This window comes from Zootoca vivipara, chromosome 10 (genome assembly GCF_963506605.1).
Source record: "Zootoca vivipara chromosome 10, rZooViv1.1, whole genome shotgun sequence".
Classification (NCBI taxonomy): Eukaryota; Metazoa; Chordata; class Lepidosauria; order Squamata; family Lacertidae; genus Zootoca; species Zootoca vivipara.
Window position 1 is genome coordinate 21,236,697 of NC_083285.1, and position 20,692 is coordinate 21,257,388.

Genomic DNA, 20,692 nt, shown 5'->3' on the forward strand with positions numbered 1-20,692 from the left:
ACTGTTTCTTTCAAGGCAGCAGGGATCATCCCCTCACACAATGAAGCATTGTTATTATCATCATTATTCATTCCATTTATATACCTCCCTTTATCCAAAGATCACAGGGCAGTGTACAACAGCAAATACATAGTTTACACAGCGTAATAACAGAAGAGAAGAAGAAGAGTTTGGATTTGATATCCCACTTTATCACTACCCTAAGGAGACTCAAAGCCACTAACCATCTCCTTTTCCCTTCCTCCCCCACAACAAACACTCTGTGAGGTGAGTGGGGCTAAGAGACATCAAAGAAGTGTGACTAGCCCAAGGTCACCCAGCAGCTGCATGTGGAGGAGCGGGGAATCGAACCTGGTTCACCAGATTACGAGTCCACCGCTCTTAACCACTACACCACACTGGCTCTCATAGCACACAGCATATTAATAATAATAATAAAAATCATAATAACAGTCCCCCTCCCACATTTAACAGGGCATAGAGTGTTTAATGGCTGAAGGCCTGGGTAAAGAGGAACGTTTTTGTCTGTTGCCTGAAGACATGTAATGATGTTGCCAGGTGAGCCTCTCTGGGCAGAAAAGCCACCACAGAAAAGGCCTGTTCTTGTGTTGCCACCCTCTGGACGTCTCATGCAGGGGGCACACAAAGAAGGGCCTCAGATGATGATCTCAGCGTCCGGGTTGGCTCGTATAGGTCCTTGCAGTATTGTGATCCTGAGCCATGTAAGACTTTACAACACCAGCACTTTGAATTGTGCCCAGTGCAGTCGGGCCTAATTGGCAGCCAGTGCAGTCGGGCCAGGATTGCACCTGGGATTTTCCTCCCGCAAGGCAGATGCTCTGCCAACTGAGCTGCGGCCTTACCCCTAAGACACCCTTAAGACCTGTTCCTTTAAGCTTCAACCTGCCCCAGAGCACATACAAATTGGTGTCACAGGTAGTTTTTAAGAGCAACCTGGTGCGCGGCAGAGGGGGTTAACTACGCTCTGGGCCCAACCAGTCAGCCCCACACTGCCAGATCTAATAAGCTGTTAGCCCTGTGGCCCCGTGCATTGCCAGCGTTTAATCACATTGCAAATTAAAAATTATCATAAATACCAGTGGGAAGAATAACATGTAATTCAAATGTGCATTTGTGACATTGTGGCGGGTCCTCCTTTACTTGGTTCTCAAAAGTTCGGCTGCTGTGCCTTTTGCTGGAGTAAATTAGATGATTTGTCTCACTTCACATTCCCCTGTGAATGTGTTGACATATTTCTCACCTTGGTTCACCTCCTTATGAACAAGTCATCTTCGACCTCCATATTCTTCATATCATTCCTTTTTCACTGATATGAATGCAGCCGGTAGAACACCAGCTTCCATTTTTTTGAAGAACGATTCAAAGAGTATTTGAGAAATTGCAGGTTTCTTTTGCAAATGAAACTTCCCGAGAGGTTGCTAGCTTGACCTTTCCCCCCTCCCTCCCCAACCCTTGGATCATTTAGCCACTATTAGTAAATAAAGCAAATATTGGCACAAAGATTTATCCCTTTCGATCCATGCTATTGACGAAGCAGCTTTCAGAGAAAGGTCTTTAACATTTCTGGAACATGATAATCTGACCGATATTTTATGAGAAAAACAAAAGTAATGATTTTATAGAAGGCCAAGTAATTCTCTTAAATATGGCTTTAATCAATGGCAGACAGGAATTAGGGATGAATGCTATTAAGCCTGAGGCCATCCTAATTTGAGACAATGGAATTATCAAAGGAAGGGTGGTTAAAATTAAAAGGATTCAAATATCTACATTTGATGGTGCCTGCACTGAGATATGAACTTGTACCAAGCTTCTTTGATGAAGAATTCTCTGTAGCAAAACCGCTGGGGCAACTTTGTGTTTTCCAAGGGCTTCCTTTGTTAGTTTGATTTAATAAAGTTAGATAGATACCTGTTGCTGTCTATTCCTCTGTTATCTGGTCTTTTTTATTTTAACACTTTGGATCTCCCCCACCTCTGTTTTTGGGATAGAGGGAGTGATATCATCCTGCTGGCTAGGCTCACTGAAACTTCCATGCATTCAGCAGGAGACGATGTCTTCATAGGTGCAATTGTATACAAACAGGCTATGAAAGTGCCAACAGAAATAATACCTTCTGTAGGGCTGTCAGTTGTGGAAAGAGAGCCCACCTCCATTCAGCCTTTGCATACATAGGCTTGGTTCAGATTTTCTACTGACTGCTTGGAGACTGGGCCCATAAACATTCCTGGTACATCTCTCTCTCTCTCTCTCTCTCACACACACACACACACCCTCTTTCTCTTTCACACACATTTCATGGTATCCTTTCCTCTTCCCCATCGGGAGCAAAGCCATTATTGCTGGCATCCCTTTCCTTTTACTGACTACCTCCTACCTTTTCACTCCTGGGCCCAAACAAGTGTTTTTCTTCTTATGCAAATAAGCAGGCACTGCGGTCTTTTTCTGAATCTGCACTGCAGCAGGGGTAAGGAACAGAAGCCTCCTCCCTCTTAAAGGTAAAGGTAAAGGGACCCCTAACTGTTAAGTCCAGTTGAGGACGAATCTGGGGTTGCGAAGCTCATCTCGCTCTATAGGCAGAGGGAGCCGGTGTTTGTCCGCAAACAGTTTCCGGGTCATGACTAAGCCACTTCTGGCGAACCAGGGCAGCGCATGGAAATGCCGTTTACCTTCCTGCCGGAGCGGTACCTATTTATCTACTTGTACTTGACATGCCTTTGAACTGCTAGGTGGGCAGGAGCTGGGACTGAACAACGGGAGCTCTCCCCACCGCAGGGATTCAAACTGCTGACCTTCTGATTGGCAAGCCCTAGGCTTTGTGGTTTAGACCACAGCACCACCCGTGTCCCTCCCTCCTACCAAGGTCCAAATCCCAATAGGGCCCATGTAGCTGCTATATACTTTGCAAAATGACCACGACAACATGCATATGATTGGTGTGTCAGACCCTCCAAATGTCCCTCTTTTCCAGGGACAGTCCCGGATTTACAGAAGCTGTCCTGGTTTCTGATTTGATTTTGGAATGCCCCACTTTTCCTTAGTACGTCCCTATTTTTATCTGAGGAATGTTGGAGGGTATGGAGTTATGTGACTCCTGAGCCAAGGAGATAAGGAACTATACAACCTTTAGAAGACATCTTCCCTGTACAGTGGTACCTCGGTTTATGAACACAATTGGTTCTGGAAGTCTGTTCATAAACTGAAGCGAACTTTCCCATTGAAAGTAATGGAAAGTGGATTAATCTGTTCCAGACGGTCCACGGAGTACTTAAACTGAAGCGTTCATAAACTGAAGTGAACTTTCCCATTGAAAGTAATGGAAAGTGGATTAATCCGTTCCAGACGGGTCCACAGAGTACTCAACCTGAAGCGTACGTAACCCGAAGTATGAGTGTAATTGGTTCCGGAAGTCTGTTCATAAACTGAAGCGTTCATAAACTGAAGCGAACTTTCCCATTGAAAGTAATGGAAAGTGAATTAATCCGTTCCAGATGGGTCCGCGGCCTTTGTAAACCGAAAATTCGTAAACCGAGGTGTTCATAAACCGAGGTTCCATTGTATAGGGAAGTCCCCCCCCCAATGTTTAATTTTTTATAATGTTTTTAGATATGTTGGAAGCTGCCCAGAGTGGCTGGGGCAACCCAATCAGATGGGCAGGGTATAAATGTTGTTGTTGTTGTTGTTGTTAGTAGTAGTAGTAGTAGTAGTAGTAGTAGTATTGAATTGGATGTCCCTATTTCCATCAGAGAAATGGTCGTTTCCTCTACTTTGGCCCTTATATCTTGTTTATGTTTCATCAGCATGGAGGAGGGCAACAGGAATGTTTCACTTGCTGTCTTGGCATTCTAGCTAAGCCACCCTGTTTTCATCCACATCTGAGTTCCTTATAGTAACAACTGACATTTCTAAGTGTGTTGGAAGTGGTTGGAGCATGCATTTGCTGCATTCTGAGCCATTTGTTTTTACCAGCTTCTTCACACTTAGATTGGCTGTCTGTTTTAACTCAAATATTCTCCCACTCATGTAGTTTTTGTAGAGGGATGGTGACGCTCAGGCCAGGCGGGAGGCAGATGCCTGCAGACTCTCCAGGCCACACCCCATCCAGGACACTGCCCTCACCAGACCTGACTTGCACCATCCTCGAGTGTTTTTGCCCAGCTGGAATGTGTCTTTGGATTCCGGTTACAATATTTCTTGCATGAAAGGTAAATAGGGGAATGTGTGGGTCCATGAAGGAACTAGTCTCCTATACAAAGTCAACATTCTAATTTATTGCTCTGCCTGCCATAGGCATGTGGCCCCCCCAGAAAACTGCCCTGAAGGGAATGTGGCCCTTACCCTGAAAAACAGCTCACTATTCCTGCCATTGTATTAAACAGGAAATCAGGAAAAGGAATAATAAAATGGAAATGGATTTGCTTGTCTCTGTGCTTGCGCAGAAAGAAAAATGAACAACTTGAGCTGTAATAGGGACTTGGCTGAGATTCTTGCACACCTGCTTACTCTGATTACACTATTGTCATCCCAATATGTCTCAACACAAGTATGGGAAAAGGCATATACAACCTCTGGGGTTTTGAGATTATGAATTTGACTAATTGTACATACTGTTTCCTATTAGTAAAACTGCTATCATATAAGATGCTTGTAATTATCATTTATTGCTCTATTTGGCTTCTAATTCAGCTGTTAGCTGATTATTATCCTAGTAAATTGAAATACTGCCAAGCTGATATTAGATTTCCAGGGATGAAGTGGTTTTGTGGTCTGGACAGCTCGGCTGAGATATGGATCTGTCTCACACATATGTTGGGATCATGTTTGTGTATAACCAACTGCATAGATTGCTGCTCAGCTAGGCCCTCCATGGATTGTGTTCTGTGTGTGTTGAACCTGAGAGCGCACGATGCATCCATCTTGCTAAAGCTGAGCCGTATCTGGTCAATGGCTGAATGAGAGATGGCTTGGGAACCTCATGTCCATTGCCTTGAGTTCCATGACTGAAGAAAGGTGTGAGATAAATCCACTGTAACAAGAAAATGAGCATGATGTCCAACTCATTGACATTCTAGGCGCAGACATGCTGGAGGGAGCAGAACAAGACCCAGGTGTGGTAAAAGTGGGGTATATATATATTAAATGAAAAATGAGCTGGTGGGATACCAGTTCCTTTCCCATGTAAACTGTGCTCACATAGTGTTCTGAGGTGGCCTTTTTATTCATGGTCCATCTAGTTCAGTATTGTCTATTATATACTGACTGGCAGCAGCTCTCTTGAAGATAGTGCAAGATATCAGAGGCGCTAATTGACTCCCTGGGTAAGCAAAGCTGTTATAATGATTGATTGCTTACTTAGCACTTACTGACATAAACTTGACAACCTAGGAAATACCCAGATAGACAAAAGCAGTAACAATCATGATTGTAAACATACATTGGGAATTCTTGTTCAGCGGCAATTCCTGGGTGGTGGTAATGCTGGTTGTTCTATTCCATATTTACGCGTGCACACAAGTCTTTCAAGAGCAGTGCTGGATTAAACCCTGTGGAGGCCCCTAGACAGTCAAAATTTTGGGGACCCCCTTGTGTGTGTGCTCTTATGGGATAACATTGAACTAAGAAAGCTTGATTGTAATATTTTCGTTCATGATCAAAGCAGTATTACTTTGATCCGTTGTGGAGCAGCTAAAAGGTGTGGCTGCCTCTTTAGTAATCTGGCACTGTCCAAGAGTTACAGAAAACATAGGGGATGACATCAACATTGCGTATTATTTTGCAGTTCTTCCTCTCCACAAAAGGAAAAGCTTTAAAATGCAGGTACAGGTCATGGAGACTTAGTGGAGGAGGAAAACAGCAGGCGATGATCCTAGCCATTACAACCAAAGTGGTTTGACCAAAGACCCTATGCGGCAAGTTCAAGGGAGCAGAGTGCCAGGAGGCTCTAGATGGATTCAGTGCATTGATATGGTCATGGCCTGAGATGTGTCTGCAGAAAGGCAGACAAAGCCATGAAGATAAGACTCATGAAAAGCTTTCAAATGGGTTTCGCAAAAGGTCTTTGGGCAAAGTGTGCTTTATGAATTCTGTTGGTCCCTCTTTTTATTTTCCTTCTCACCCATTCATGTGCAATTGTTAAAAGCAACAATAATTTGCCCAGGATGGAGGGGTGGGATAAGACCCTCCCCCTCTCCATTTAATTTTATTATTTATTTCTGTCTGATCTCAACTAAGAATGAGTAAGTTCCAAAGAACTGGTCCCACAATGCTGAATGCAGAGCTCTTGGTGGATGTGATCTGTGTGTCCGAGCCACACAGTGATCACACAGTGATCAGGCAGTCATTGTAATATCCTGGACCCAAGTTGTTAAGAGCCCTGGTAGTATATGGGCAGTCAGTGAACTCTCTGCTCTGGCAGGAGCTTACATGAGCTTGTCTGTGCGAGTAACTGCTGATAGGGTTTTATTATGACTGAAAACAAGAGTTACAGAAAATAGGTGATGAGTCCATGGTATAAATACAAGGTGTCATTATATAAAATATTTATAAAGAGGATTTTGGAAAGGATCCTTATTGGAAACGTCCTTCTTGGTAATTGCACACGCCCTTTGGAATGCCCTTCCACCAGATGTCAAGGAAATAAACAACTTTGACTTTAGAACACTTTTAGCACCCCTGTATAGAGGTTTTAACGTTTGATGTCTTATTGTGTATTAATTTGTTGGAAGCTGCCCAGAGTGGCTGGGACAGCCCAGTTGGATGGGCGTCATAAAAGTGATTATTTATTTATTTTATTGAAATCAGCATGGGATGGAGTTAAAGATCTATTCTGATACACATACTGAGGACACAGTCCCAAATAGTCTTCATTTTGTTATCCTGTTTGATATTACAGAAAATACAAATAGACTAAATAGCATCTAAAGACATCAAAAAAGAATGCGAACAGCTTTTAAGCAGCAGGAGCATTATTGAAATAAAAGACGCTACCCTCAGTGAATCAGTCTGAGAATTTATGATGTTGCACCTGCATCTCTAAAGTGTCACAACACATTATTTCATTATAAGTGGCTTTAAGTTGCCCTGGGCGAGATAAAGTGGCTGGCAACTTCAATAAATAATAAATTTGGGCATACACCCTATTGTTTCCAGCAGTGGTTGTATTTCAGATTATAGGTGAATAGCCTAATGTGTGAAAGCTACTTGAGCTGTTGCAGCTGTAAAATGGTTTACTCAACCAGACCTGAAGTGACATCCTATCTTGGCACTTCTATTCAGCAAACAGGACAGAGCTGGACAGACATGTCCAATTTTGGTAGGCAGAATTGTCCAAGAGCAAAAACAGAAAGACATGTGGATGTTCCTCTTGCTTTGTACTGAAAGTTCCCTATGTCCACACAATCCTGGAAGTGTTGCTGAATGGTACCTTGTCCGGAGCCCCCTTTAAAAGAAAAGTTTCAGTGGAGAGGAGAAAGATGTACAGTCAGAAACATAGAGTGGGTGGTTGTGCCATCTAGGCACACAATGCTATGCAACAGGAATTGGGAACCTGCGGCCTCCAGATATTGTTGGATTTCCACCATCCATCAGCTCCAGCCAGCATAGGTATAATGGGAGATAGAGATGGTGGGAGTTGTAGTCCAGTAGCATCTAGAAAGCCACAGGTTCCCCTTACTTGCTTTACAAAGTGACAGAGGAGAGATCCTTACCCAAGAGATTTATCTAAAAATGGACAATAAGGGAGACATTGCAGGAATAAGCGGGAAATGGATGTCCCCCACCTTTCCTCCAAAGAGATCAAAGTGGTGTGTTTGGTTGTCCTCTGTACCCTCCCATTTTATTGTCATGTCAGCCCTGGGAGGTAGGTTAGGCCGTGGTACCGATAGTGTGATTGGTCCCAAGTCACCAAGTGAGCTTCATGGCTGAGTGGAGGTTTGAACTCTTGTCTCCCAGGTCCCAGTCACACACTCTAACCACTATACTACACTGACAGTTATAGTAGAATGTTGGGAGTAGCAGGCTGTTGTATCCATTGTACAGAGTGATTGTGGCAACGTTTATAGAGTCTAGACTCTTAATCAAGTCACAGGAACAGATGTTGTGGTTTAAAGCTGCACTTCAACCCAGGGCCGTCTCAAGCATGTTGGGCGCCCTGGCGCAGTGGTGCGGAGATCGCTCTGGCGCCCCTGCCCCATTTCTTGCCGCAGCTGGTGGGCAGGCGTTGCATGCAGCATGGCTTCCGTGTGGCTCTGCTGGCCCGGCGCCCTGGCGCCCTGCGCCACCCAGCCTACCCCTAGAGCCAGCCCTGCTCCAACCTTTGCTTTCCAGTACAGTGGTACCTTGGGTTACAAACACCTCGGGTTACAAACACTTTAGGTTACAGACTCTGCTAACCTGGAAATAGTACCTCGGGTTAAGAACTTTGCCCCAGGATGAGAACAGAAATCACGTGCTGGTGGCGTGGCGGCAGGGCAGCGGGAGGCCCCATTAGCTAAAGTGGTACCTCAGGTTAAGAACAGTTTCAGGTTAAGAACGGACCTTCAGAACGAATTAAATTCATAACCAGATGTACCACTGTATTGGCCATCTCTCTATGGTGCACGGCACTGTTGAATTTGGCCATTCATCTTGCTGTAGTTTGTAAACAGGCTTACTAAAACATTTTTGTGTTTTTTTTAAAGAAATGTAGGGATATAACATTAATAAGTGCTTAGGTATTGGCAGCTCTCACTTTTGCTGAAACAGTGTGTTCAGTTCTGTGAAAATTAAATTCTTAAATAGGTGGTCACATTCGTTTTAAGGCAGGAAATTGCTTGGTCTTCTGTTTACCCTTCATCTCTTGTTTTTCCTATCTGTCTAATCCAGAGTGTTTTTGCAGTTTTGAATCCCTTCATCACCAAAGGTGTACCTCTGCCAATATGCAATCAGACACAATCTGCTGCTTTGATGATCAGCATCCAAATTCATACAGGCAGTCTGTAGTGATTAAATGGTGCATAGTACTGTGCAAAGGTTTCCTGCATTTGGGCAACACACACACACACACACCCTTGGATGTGGTCAAAACATCTGTGTATCAAAGAAGCCCGGGAGACTTTTCTAGTTCCCCCCTTATTTTCCCTTTGATAACTTCATCTAGGTAAGCAAAGCAGATGTTTTATGTTAAAAGGTGACTTTTGAAAACTCTGTACTAATGCTTGTGTTGACTCCCAGAAACACAGTTAATATGAAGTTGCCTTTATAATAATGTAAATAAGACAGTTAACTAGTATCTTGTCCCATAGTGGTCAATTCTTGCAGGTGTTTCTGGTAGCTTTCAATTCTATAATAAATAATTTTATTAACTGTGCAAAACATATTTTGTTTCAAACCTTCTGTGTATCAGTTTAAATGCATGCCCCTAAGAGGTGTATTTACAGGGTGAGGGCTGCTTCGTTAGTTGTTGACTGGCTGCTCCATAGATGTGGTGAATGGCTTGGCTGCAATATTTTCATTGTGAGAGGAGCGTACCTACTCCTTCCCCCTCCTGCAGGGCACAGTCCACCCTCTTTCTGCAAAGCATGAATGGAGAACCTAATGCTCTCCAGATGATGCTGGACTCCAACTCCCATAATCCCTAGAAACTACCGGTAGATATGCTGGTTGGGGCTGATGAAAGAGTTGGAGTCCAACAGCATTTGGAGAGCCACAGGGTCTTCATTCCTGCCATGCCGGGGCTTTGATCTCATTATAGGGTTTAGGAAAACTTTGTATGGAGTATTCATATTTTTAACCCTCCGAAGACAATTTATTAATGTTAGAATTGGCATTCAGGATCAAGTTGTCTGGTTAGGTGATGGAGGGAAATAGAGAAAAATAAGGAGGAAATGGCAGAAGCGTTGGAAGATGCCAACTCATAAGCAAACTGAGGTCAACAGATCTATCTGTGTATTCAGTTGTGTGTATTTACAAAGTCCTCTAATCACTGATTTAGGTTTTGTGGCGGAACATTTTACTCTCTGCTATTAAGTGCTAGGTGTAAAAATGGAATCATTTACATTCATTTGTCTTCCAGATGGCATCTAAAGGTACTGGGACACCTGAGGTTTCCTGGCTGCCCCCACCCCCAAGGTCAAGTCAAGATTAATCATATCTCATTCATTATATTTGATCCTGGTTACTCTTGTTGGTGCTCACAGCTGGTCCTAAAAATGGAGTTTTCTCTTCTTTTGTGGCCAGATGGTTAGAGTACCAGACAGATCTAATTTCTACATGTCAAGAGTGAAATTATCCCCTAGCAGAGGATAAGCATAAGTGCATCTGTTAACTTTTAAATCATCTGAGACATAAAAGCATTAAACTGGGCATAGATATCCATCTTTGAATTGTAGTCTTTTTCCAATGAGTTGCTTTAAGGAAATTGCTTCTCAAAATGTTCAGCACTCTTCAAAATGACAGAGTAACGCAGCTCTATTGATCCCCCAAAATTCTTTTTAAAATATAAGTCATTTGTGTTAGCAAAGGTTACAGATGATCAAACTGTCTTGAGGCAATCTTTAATAATTCATCTTGAAAAAGTTAAGCAGAAAGTTTGTGTTTACTTTACTAAAAAAAAGTTTGTTCTATGCTGATATGGTTTGGTGCAGATGAAATCCTAGCTTCCTGAAAACCATGGTTTGCAAATCTGGAGCCATTCTTATGGATGCTCATTCCCTTTCCCTCCCGAGTTCACTGTTGAGATCCTATTCCCCCCATTGATTCTGTGGTCTGTGAATGCTTATTTACATGTGGATATAAATTTAAATGTGAAAAAACGGCCTGAATTTCTTTTGCTTTTTTCCTGAGCCATGACCATAGAGCAGGCATCCCCAAACTGGGGCCCTCCAGATGTTTTGGCCTACAACTCACATGATCCCTAGCCATAGCTGCCAAATACCTGGGAAACCCCCGTTTTTACTTACCTTTTCCCGGTTGTCCCCCGTATCACTTTGTCTCCCGTTTTTCTCCGTTATTTTCTCCTGCCGGCAGCCATTTTTTTCCTTTCTGATTTGCCCTTCTATGGGCACAAAAAATGGCCGCCGGCGGCTTCAAAAGTCGCATCTACGCATGTCCGGAAGTGCGTAGACACGACTTCCGGTGTCAGCAGACACCGGAAGTTGTGTTGATGCACTTCCGGTCATGCGTAGAAGCAACTTTTGAAGCCGCCGGCGGCCATTTTTTGTGCCCATAGAAGGGCAAAGCGACACCGGAAGTTACTTCGACGCAACTTCCGGTGTCACACAGCTGCCGGTCCCGGATTCTGCAGTCCGGGACTTGGAAGGTAAGTCCCTAGCTAATAGGAGCAGTGGTCAGGGATGTTGGGAATTGTAGTCCAAAACATCTGGAGGGCCGAAGTTTGGGGATGCCTGTCATAGAGCAATCTGGTTAGTATAAGTCATAGATAGTGTCAGTATGCATATTAGACTAATGCAGGCATCCCCAAACTGCGGCCCTCCAGATGTTTTGGCCTACAACTCCCATGATCCCTAGCTAACAGGACTAGTGGTCAGGGATGATGGGAATTGTGGTCCAAAACATCTGGAGGGCCGAAGTTTGGGGATGCCTGGTCTAATGCTTATGGGTCCTGCTGGATTGATTGGTTTGAATGGAAGAATAATGGCCAGATGTTGGAGTTTTAAACTTTTCCTGGTCCAAAAAGTGAAATCCTCTTACTTATAAATCTACCTTTGTGTAGTGATGCATATTGAGCAACACTCCCATTATAGATCACTCATGTTATCCCTACTTCCAACTTTTAAAAGTTGTTTCTTCTGACTTTAGTCTTCTCCATATGTTACTCTGAACACAGTTGAAAACTGTCTCTATGCATATTTGCATATGTATTGATTTGGACATCTCATTGATTGTGTACACAGGTACACAGCCTGGATACCAATTGAACATTACATGTAACTACTAGCTCAACTATTTGTGTATACTTTCTGAATGTTACATGTGAACACCAATGTAGTCTTTGTTCTGGCCAGTGCTTCACTCAGTGTTGTTTCCTAAACAATGCCAGTAAAAATTAACTGCCCAAGAGCTCCCCTTCCACTGACAGATGAAAGCAAAACACAGAAAACAGCTGAGAATCAAATACCTTTCAAGCAGACCATGCTAGACTTTAGATTCTAACTATTAGCTGCTCAGTTTTAGCTTCCTAATTAGCTACTTTCTTAGGCAACTAAGCAGATATTGCCCCATTTCATACTTGCAAAACAGAATACAGTCATACCTTGGGTTAAGTACGCTTCAGGTTGAAAACTTTCAGGTTAAGTACTCTGCAGACCCGGAAGTGTTTACTTCTGGTTTCCGCCATGTGCGCATGCGCAGAAGCACACATGCTATCGCTGCTCAGGTTAAGTACTTTCCAGGGTGCGAATGCCACCCTGGAACCAATTAAGTACTTAACCCGAGGTACCACTGTAAATGTTATTTGTTTCCATCTACAATACTGTTTTATTTATTTTATAGTGCAGTACATTGATTATTGCCTTCATTTTATGGATCAATGGTATCGTTAGACAGTAAAATTCATGTTAAATTGCTGTTTTGGGGGGTGTTTTTCATTGTCTGGAACGGATTCATCCACTTTCCATTACTTTCAGTGGAAAGTTCGCTTCAGGTTAAGTACAGTACGCTTCAGGTTAAGTATGGACTTCCGGAATCATTTAAGTACTTAACCTGAGGTACCACTGTAATGTTCATTTTAAGAGCACTAGCTTGACTGCTTATTATCCTAACATCCTAGCATTATGATGAATCTAAAAAGTATATATCAACCCATTAGAATTACAATTGTATTAATTTATTTTAAAGAAATATATATCCTGCCTTGTCTAATAATCCAAGCCACCTTGGTTCTGGCATGTCAATGTTATGTATTTGAAGGGAGAAGTCCGTTCGCCCCCTTATCTGGCGGCTGGTTTTGTTGGGGGGGGGGCGGACCTCCCTGGTAAACCAGCCTATCGCAGGCCAGATCATCTTCCCAGCCTGCGGGGCCTTTTGTCCTCTGAGGGCCTTGATACGCAAAGGCATTCAGATGTTACTCCCCATCAGTGGGTTCACCACATGAGTTTTTTGGGTGGTGGAATACACTGACTCAGCCCTGAATAAACACATGTGTTAAAAATATCTGGTGTTAATTTGAGTTCTTTCATTAGGGCAAAAAACTAGGTAGCTACTTGCTTGTGCTGAGAGCAACGGTTTTGACAATGCTGGGTGATTTTTTTGAGGCTGTTCTTCAAAACGATCTTGCCATGTTAATAGGGCACAAGGGTGGGGTTGGGCACAGTTTCTGACCCCAGAGTGTTTTGGACCATATGTCGCTCCTGAGAAGTATTTTCTCTCTCTTATTATTAGGCACAAAAACACCCACAACACATGCTTTTTAAAAGCATGTTTATTTTCCAATTTAATATTGAACCTATCAAGGGTAGTCCTTTTACCCATGCTGCGAATCTTCTCTGGACTGATGTAAATTGGTGCCCCTGCTGTTTAACTCGCACTAACACATTAGTGTCTTAAGACTGTCCTGGTAGGTTTCCGGCTACATCATGAGTCAATGGCGGCTGTTCTATATAGCCCTCTGTGGGCTGCAAGGAAATTCAGGCAGTGGAAAGGGAGGATAAATCATCTTGATACTCCTCAGTGGGGTCTGGGGAGTTCACTGCACCCCACAGTGCTGCGCAACCCCATGTCTGCTGACTTGAAAGGCAGAGTAGGAGTGACCCAGGAGTGTGCCCCTGCCATGGACAAGCCTCCATTACCGGCATGATTTGTGGATGGTTCCTTCTTAATCTGGACAGTTGGCTTTAATCAAGAGGCACTCCTGGACTAACATATGCTAATGGGCTGCAATCAATCAGCTGCCAATCAGGGTGTGGCATTCTGAAGGTATTTGAATGTTCTTTTCTGAAGCTTGAGAATTCTTACAATAGCCAAGAAAGGAAGGGGGATGACAAGGAGCTTTGTGCTTCCTTATGGTTTCCTTTTTCTTGTCCTCCCCTGCACAATGAAAGAGATGTGTGTAGTCGTTGATTCGTTACTCTGTCGAAAAAGAGAGGAGAGGCTTTTGATTTATGCTCAATAAGGAATTTAATAAGGTTTTGCTATGCCCCTCCTCGATCAAGGCTGAATGGATTTTATCTACGACCATTTCTGGACTAGGGTGTTGTTAGAGGAATGCAGTGGGAGGGGGGGGGGAGAATGAACTGCAGCTGAACAGATGCGGGAAAGAGGCTGAATTTGAGAAAAGATCTTGCTCTTAACTGTGTGCCGAGAAAGAACTCCAGAGGGGAATTTAATGGCGGAAGCCTGGAAGTGCACCCTGTGAGTTATTTATGGCTGCAGGTTGTATGCTAGTCTGTAAACCAGGCATCCCCAAACTTGGCCCTCCAGATGTTTTGGGACTACAACTCCCATCATCCCTAGCTAACAGGGCCAGTGGTCAGGGATGATGAGAATTGTAGTCCCAAAACATCTGGAGGGCCGAGTTTGGGGGTGCCTGCTGTAAACAGTGGAAGGAATGGAATGTGACCTTGGACCATCCAGATAAACACTGCAAACAAGTGAACAATGGAAGATAGTAATGAACTCTCTAAGCACACCAGTTCTAGAACAAAAATGGTTATGAAGGACTACACACATGAACTTAATTTTATATTTATAAGATGGAAAAGAGGCACTGTTTGTAAGGAGAAAAACAGTCAGTTGGAAGAATGGTTTAACGGAAAGTAAAGGATGACAACTGGACACTAGATAATAAATGATGCGGCTACAGGAGGAAATGACAGACATATGTTTGCAACAGGAGTGAGAAACCTGATTTTAAGAAATTGTATTAAATTAAAGTAATTCAGTTTGATTTGTAATTTGGAAAAATAATGAAAAATAACGGTATATTTAAAAAGTGTCCTGCTATTCTCATAAATCCATCTGCATTTATCCCCCCCTCTTTAAGCTGCAATCCTATTCATAATTTTTATCTTAAGAGTAAGCCACATTAAGTAGGATAATATTTTAATGTTTTTCTTGCAACTTTAGGAAAAGTGTTACTTATTTAGAGAAGGCAACACAACAATTTATTTGCAAAATGTGAAGGCTGAACAAGATGTGGTAAACAAGCCTTGTCTTAATATGGGGAATGGTGCAAATACTACTGCTAAGTTCAAGGCTGAGTTTTATTTCATGAGAGAGCACATTTTTTATTCCTAATTTACCATTTTGTAGCCTCAATGGCTTTCACCCCCCTGCCCCAATCATTATTTGTATGGCATTGACACTGCAAATGGAATTGCACTTTACTCTGAATAGAGGGATATGATATCCAAAGTGCCTAATGCTACTCCTACTTATGAAGAGCAGGAAAAGTTCTCTGGAGGAAAAATGCTTTGATGTTGCACCTTTTCTGGCTGATGATTCTATTGCATAACTTTGTGATCCTGCTTTCTGTGATTGTATGAAAAGAAAAATGAGTAATAGTTTTATTTCATTGTTAATCTCTGATTCATGCCATTTTAACAGGCATAAATTCTTCTTCATTTCAAATCACCCTAAGTGATGAATACCGGTAGTTCTGAACGTGATTTCTAGAAATGTCTGTACTTTGTGAGTTTGAAAATTGGTGGTAGACCTTCAGTAATCGCACATTTTTTTTGTGCATTTACAATTTTAACCCTCTCCCAATTTGTACTATTTTACCCAGGTTTCTTTATTCCAAATGCTTGCTAATAAATATTTCATAAACTTTGAAGATGAGTTTTTCTCTCAAAACCTAAGCAAACATTTAAGCTTGAAAGTGCAGTGGGGAAAAAGGAAGAGAATTGGGGAGAGATTTAAAGGCTTATTTTATCTGCTCTGTTAATGAGAATGTCCTTGAATCCTTCTACTTTTATTTTTGATCTTTTCAAGAAGTGATTTCATGTTGTTCTTAGACAGCAGTGCCAAACGAAACCACGTCTTAGCAACAAATAATGTGCAGGCTCTTAGGAAGGAGCTTCCACCAGCTTTGATCCTTCTTGATTATTTTAGTTCAGCGCAGTGCAGCTGCTAAACCAACCTTCCAGTTGTGGTTAGGTTTAAGTACATGCTCAGGTTCAGACGGGTTCAAATGTTGGCTTAGCTGCTGCACTGCACTGCACTGCACCAAGCTAAAAGGACCAGGAACGAGCAAAGCTTGGAGGCAGCAGATTTACTAGTCTAGTAAGCCACAATTTGGCTTACCATGATATGCAAACCAGGTCACTGTTTTCCTTTCTGAATAAGACCCAGGGCTTCTTTTAATGTCAAATGTTGGTTAGTCAGCTTTGCTCTCCCTTTTGAAAGGAAGCAGATATGCCTTGTTTTCTTGTTTTCTTTGTATTTCTGAATTGCTGACTTTCAGCTGTATTTTATCCCTTTAAACTTGTAAACTGCCCATAAGCCCTAGTTGACGGAGCCATATATATAAATGCACCAAAGGAACAAGCAGTTGATTGATATCTATTGCGGGAGATGCCATGCTGCTGTTAATACACAAATGAGTGGCGCACAGAGGACACTTTCATCTTCATTTTGCTCTTTCAAGTAAAACCAGAAGCATTCTTCACAACAATAATTAAAGGCAAGCGGCAATCATTAAGTAAATGCAGCTTTCTTAAGTCTGCAGCTCAGTTTGCATGCCCAAGTGATTTATTGATTTTGTTGGAAAGTAATCCAATACAAAATTTACTCTGTGTTTTTTTTAAAAAAAACTCAACAAAATTAAATAATGGATGATCCAATTTGCTCTAACATGAGTTTACAACTGTAGCTTGCTATTAATGTAACTAAGTGCACAATAAAATAAACTTTTAATTTTATTTTGAATTTTGTATCTCCTTGCTAAATAGGATTTGTATTGAATTTGTCTTTTTTTAAAAAAAGAAAATAATCTTGGTGCACATGCACAGGTCAGATGAAACTTTCAGATATCATTGTACTTCATGGACTCCCTAATGGGCTAATCGTTTCATGAAAGAAGCAGGAAAGCACAGTGTGGCACTCGCAACTCCTCGAAAGCACTGCAGCCATTTAAGTGCTTTATTGATGTTTTTCTGTTAAGCCATTCTTATTGGTGAATTGTTGATGTATTAAAATATCAGCCAGATATAAAGAACAGTAAGATAGACATTGCTACGTACAATGCAACTCAAAGAAATATGAAATATATTTCTCATTAATTTAAAATCAAAATATAGAAGGAATATGTTAAATATGTGTTCTGTACAGTGCTACGCTAGTGTGCTTTCCCTGAGAAGTTAAGGTAGTGGTAGTTGCTGTAGCCTTCTAAGCAATACCGCCCATCCCTGCTTGCAGCTTGCCCCTTCATAATCTTACCAGGGCAATTCCAGAAGCCGGCGGGGGTGTTCACTCCAGTGTCCAAGGGAAGTGGGTGCAAGCAGCACCCACCATCTTTATAGCCCCTCAGTGTATAATCCAGAGGCAGTTGGCAGTAATTGAGGTGGTGGTGGCAGCTGCAGGTGGCTTCATTCAGCATTTCTCCGAGTGCCAAGGTGAAATAGCTAATCCAAGTAATAGCTGGTTCAAATTAGAGTTAAATGACCCAGTGGCTCTCCTTTGGCTATGGACCCCAGCATGTATCAGGCCAAGACATAGGTGCCATATGGGTCTGACCTAGGTAAGGCAACACAGGGTGCTTTGGGAAATATGCTTGGCATGACATTGGTATGGCATCAAATGCTTTTTCATGATATCTGAGACTCTACTAGCAAATTTTAAGGAATAAACCCATGTCTTGTCCTTCAGGATTTGCACACCTAGTCCCTTTTACTCTCCATGACTTCTAGAGGGCTAGTCATGGTGCTGCAACTGAAGAGTAAGAGTAAGCTTAGTACTTTATATGTTTACTCTTGTCATAGAAATTGCATTCATTCAGTTTTATAAATAGAGAGTATAATTGAAAACCATTTTTTTAAATTTCTTTTTCCATTTCCCCCAAACAACTAATTCTTCTTCTTCTTCTTCTTCTTCTTCTTCTTCTTCTTCTTCTTCTTCTTCTTCTTCTTCTTCTTCTTCTTCTTCTTCTTCTTCTTCTTCTTCTTCTTCTAGCTACAAACAAATCAGGACAAATATCTCCTAGCATAATCTGGCTGTGCTTATAAAGGAGAACACAGTTTTAATACTGTCTGTGCACTTGAGTGCATGTATGGTCACACAACATGAACATACTTTATAGGATGAAACAGGGGCAAAGGAAAAACCCCATGTTAAAAATATACAGTAATTTAACATAAATGAACATTCCCATTTCAGAATATTGAACCATTATCCTTGACAAAAGGGAAGAGAATATTTTGGAAGATGGCATGGCTAGTTGGCTTGGATATTGAACAGGAGTGCTCTGCACTGCAACATTGTGCAGCAGATCCCACTTCTGTTACTGAATGTAAAACACGTAAGGAGACATCGTTTGTGCACTTCCTTTCAAGTCCCTGTGAATTACAGATTAATTTGCACTTTGTGGGGAATAAACGTAAAGTCTTCGGATCAATGAATTCCCACCTTCTCTCGTAGATTAGAATGTATGTGAGGACAGTGGCAGAGGAAAAGGCCTAGCTTTAAATACTGGAGTGACTGCGCAGAACAAGAAAATCCTAGTTAAAGGCTTTGAGTAATATATTTGCTTTGATCATGCTAATGACCATTTTATAACTTGTACAATGCCTAATGTGACACACTGGAAACAAGGGAAGCTTCTTTGCTCTGAGACTGAATATTTCATGACAAAAAATGGTCTCGCATAGCATTTTTTAAAACTGATATTGAAAAAGAAAAGGACAACGGCTTGAAGGCATTCAACTCCCCACCATCACCCAGTTTCCTCTGAGAATTCTTAACAGAATAATAATAAAAAACATATGTTATTGTGTTTATTATGTTTTGATAACTACAACCTGTATAGCTTCAGGGGACTTTAGCAATGTGTCACATTTATAAATAGGAATGTATCACGGGTAGAATTCCGAACTTACACAATTTCTTTGATGATAGCTGAGGCTTAATGGAGTTCTGTGTGTCATTAAAAATGATAGCAGTGATAGCAGGTCTTGATTCAGACATCTTGGCCTCTAGTACCTGATGGTCCTACTGGTCTGCCACCCAATTGTTTCAGCTTTCACTGATATGTGGCTCTTCACAGGGCCTTTTTTCAGCCGGAACTCGCCGGAACGCAGTTCCTGCACCTCTCAGGTGGGCGCCATTGCCATTATAAGAGAACAAGGGAAGCGTTCACAATGAGTTCTGGTGCCTCTTTTTCTAGAAAAATAGCACTGGCTCGTCACACATTCCACAAGCTGTATTCTAGTGTCTACTCCTGACATAAAAGGACACATTCTAGTCATGTAAAAACATGCTGAGTCCCGGACCATCTGTGGGCCGGATTTAGAAGGCGATTGGACCAGATCCAGCCCCAGGGCTTTAGTTTGCCTACCCACGATCTAGTCCAGGCATCCCCAAGCTTCGCCCCTCCAGATGTTTCGGACTACAATTCCCATCTTCCCCGACCACTGGTCCTGTTAGCTAGGGATCATGGGAGTTGTAGGCCAAAACATCTGGAGGGCCGCAGTTTGGGGATGCCTGATCTAGTCCTTCCCCTGCCCGCCCCCTACTATCCTTAAGAGCAGGGGACCCCAAACTAAGGCCGGGAGCCGAATGCGGCCCAATCACCTTCTAAATCCGGCCCCCGGAAGATCCGGGAATCAGCATGTTTTTACATGAGTAGAATGTGTCCTTTTATTTAAAAGCATCTCTGGCTTATTTGTGGGGCCTGTCTGGTGTTTTTACATGAGTAGAATGTGTCCTTTTATTTAAAATGCATCTCTGGGTTATTTGTGGGGCATAGGAATTCGTTCATATTTTTTCCCCAAAAATATAGTCTGGCCCCCCACAAGGTCTGAGGGACAGTGGACCGGCCCCATGCTGAAAAAGTTTGCTGACCCCTGCTTAAGAGGGTCTCTTTCCCAGTCATCAGAGAGTAGCTGGAAGTGGGGAGGCAGAAAAAGGTGTTCCTTTCCTTCCACTCTGCAGTTTTAATCTAAAATTTTAGACGCAGTCCTGCATCCAGAGCTCAGAAACTGCTTACGCTTAAGGAAATTCCCTGTCGCAAAATGCGCCTAGAACAATGGGAGTTTCGAGTACTAATTAAAACCACCAGTTAATATGATATATGGACATTATCCAAAGTTCTGTGTGCCATTATCCATACAGGGTCACACTGTTTGTGTAGTGGAAATTCCCTGCCTATGACGTCAGGTGCTCAGAGCAGCTGCATTTGACTAACCCCCAGGGAATTGGGGTTAATGTAGTCCCCGCCCTCTCCACCCCCATCTGCAGTATGCTACAGGGTGTGTAATGGAGAATCATGATAAAAATAATATCATTTCAGGAACAAAATTTATGTGTCTCGGGTGATTATCATGGTTTTGAATTTGTCTCATTGACACATTAGTCCCTGCAGCACTAGAATGCTTCCTGATATGGTGTGAGGGCTTGGGTTCAGAACAAGCTCACAGCAGAATGTCACCTCTTGAACTACTTGTGTAACTTGCTCTCTCCTAACAAGTTTTCCCCAGAAATATCTCGCTTTGCCTTTGAGATTACTACTGAAACCCAGAAG

General features: G+C 42.3%; 1 protein-coding gene across 3 annotated transcripts in view; it reads left to right on the plus strand.

Moving 5' to 3' along the window:
* Positions 1 to 20,692, plus strand: part of IMMP2L (inner mitochondrial membrane peptidase subunit 2) — a 462,410-nt gene that overhangs the window by 340,163 nt on the left and 101,555 nt on the right. The window lies entirely within an intron of this gene.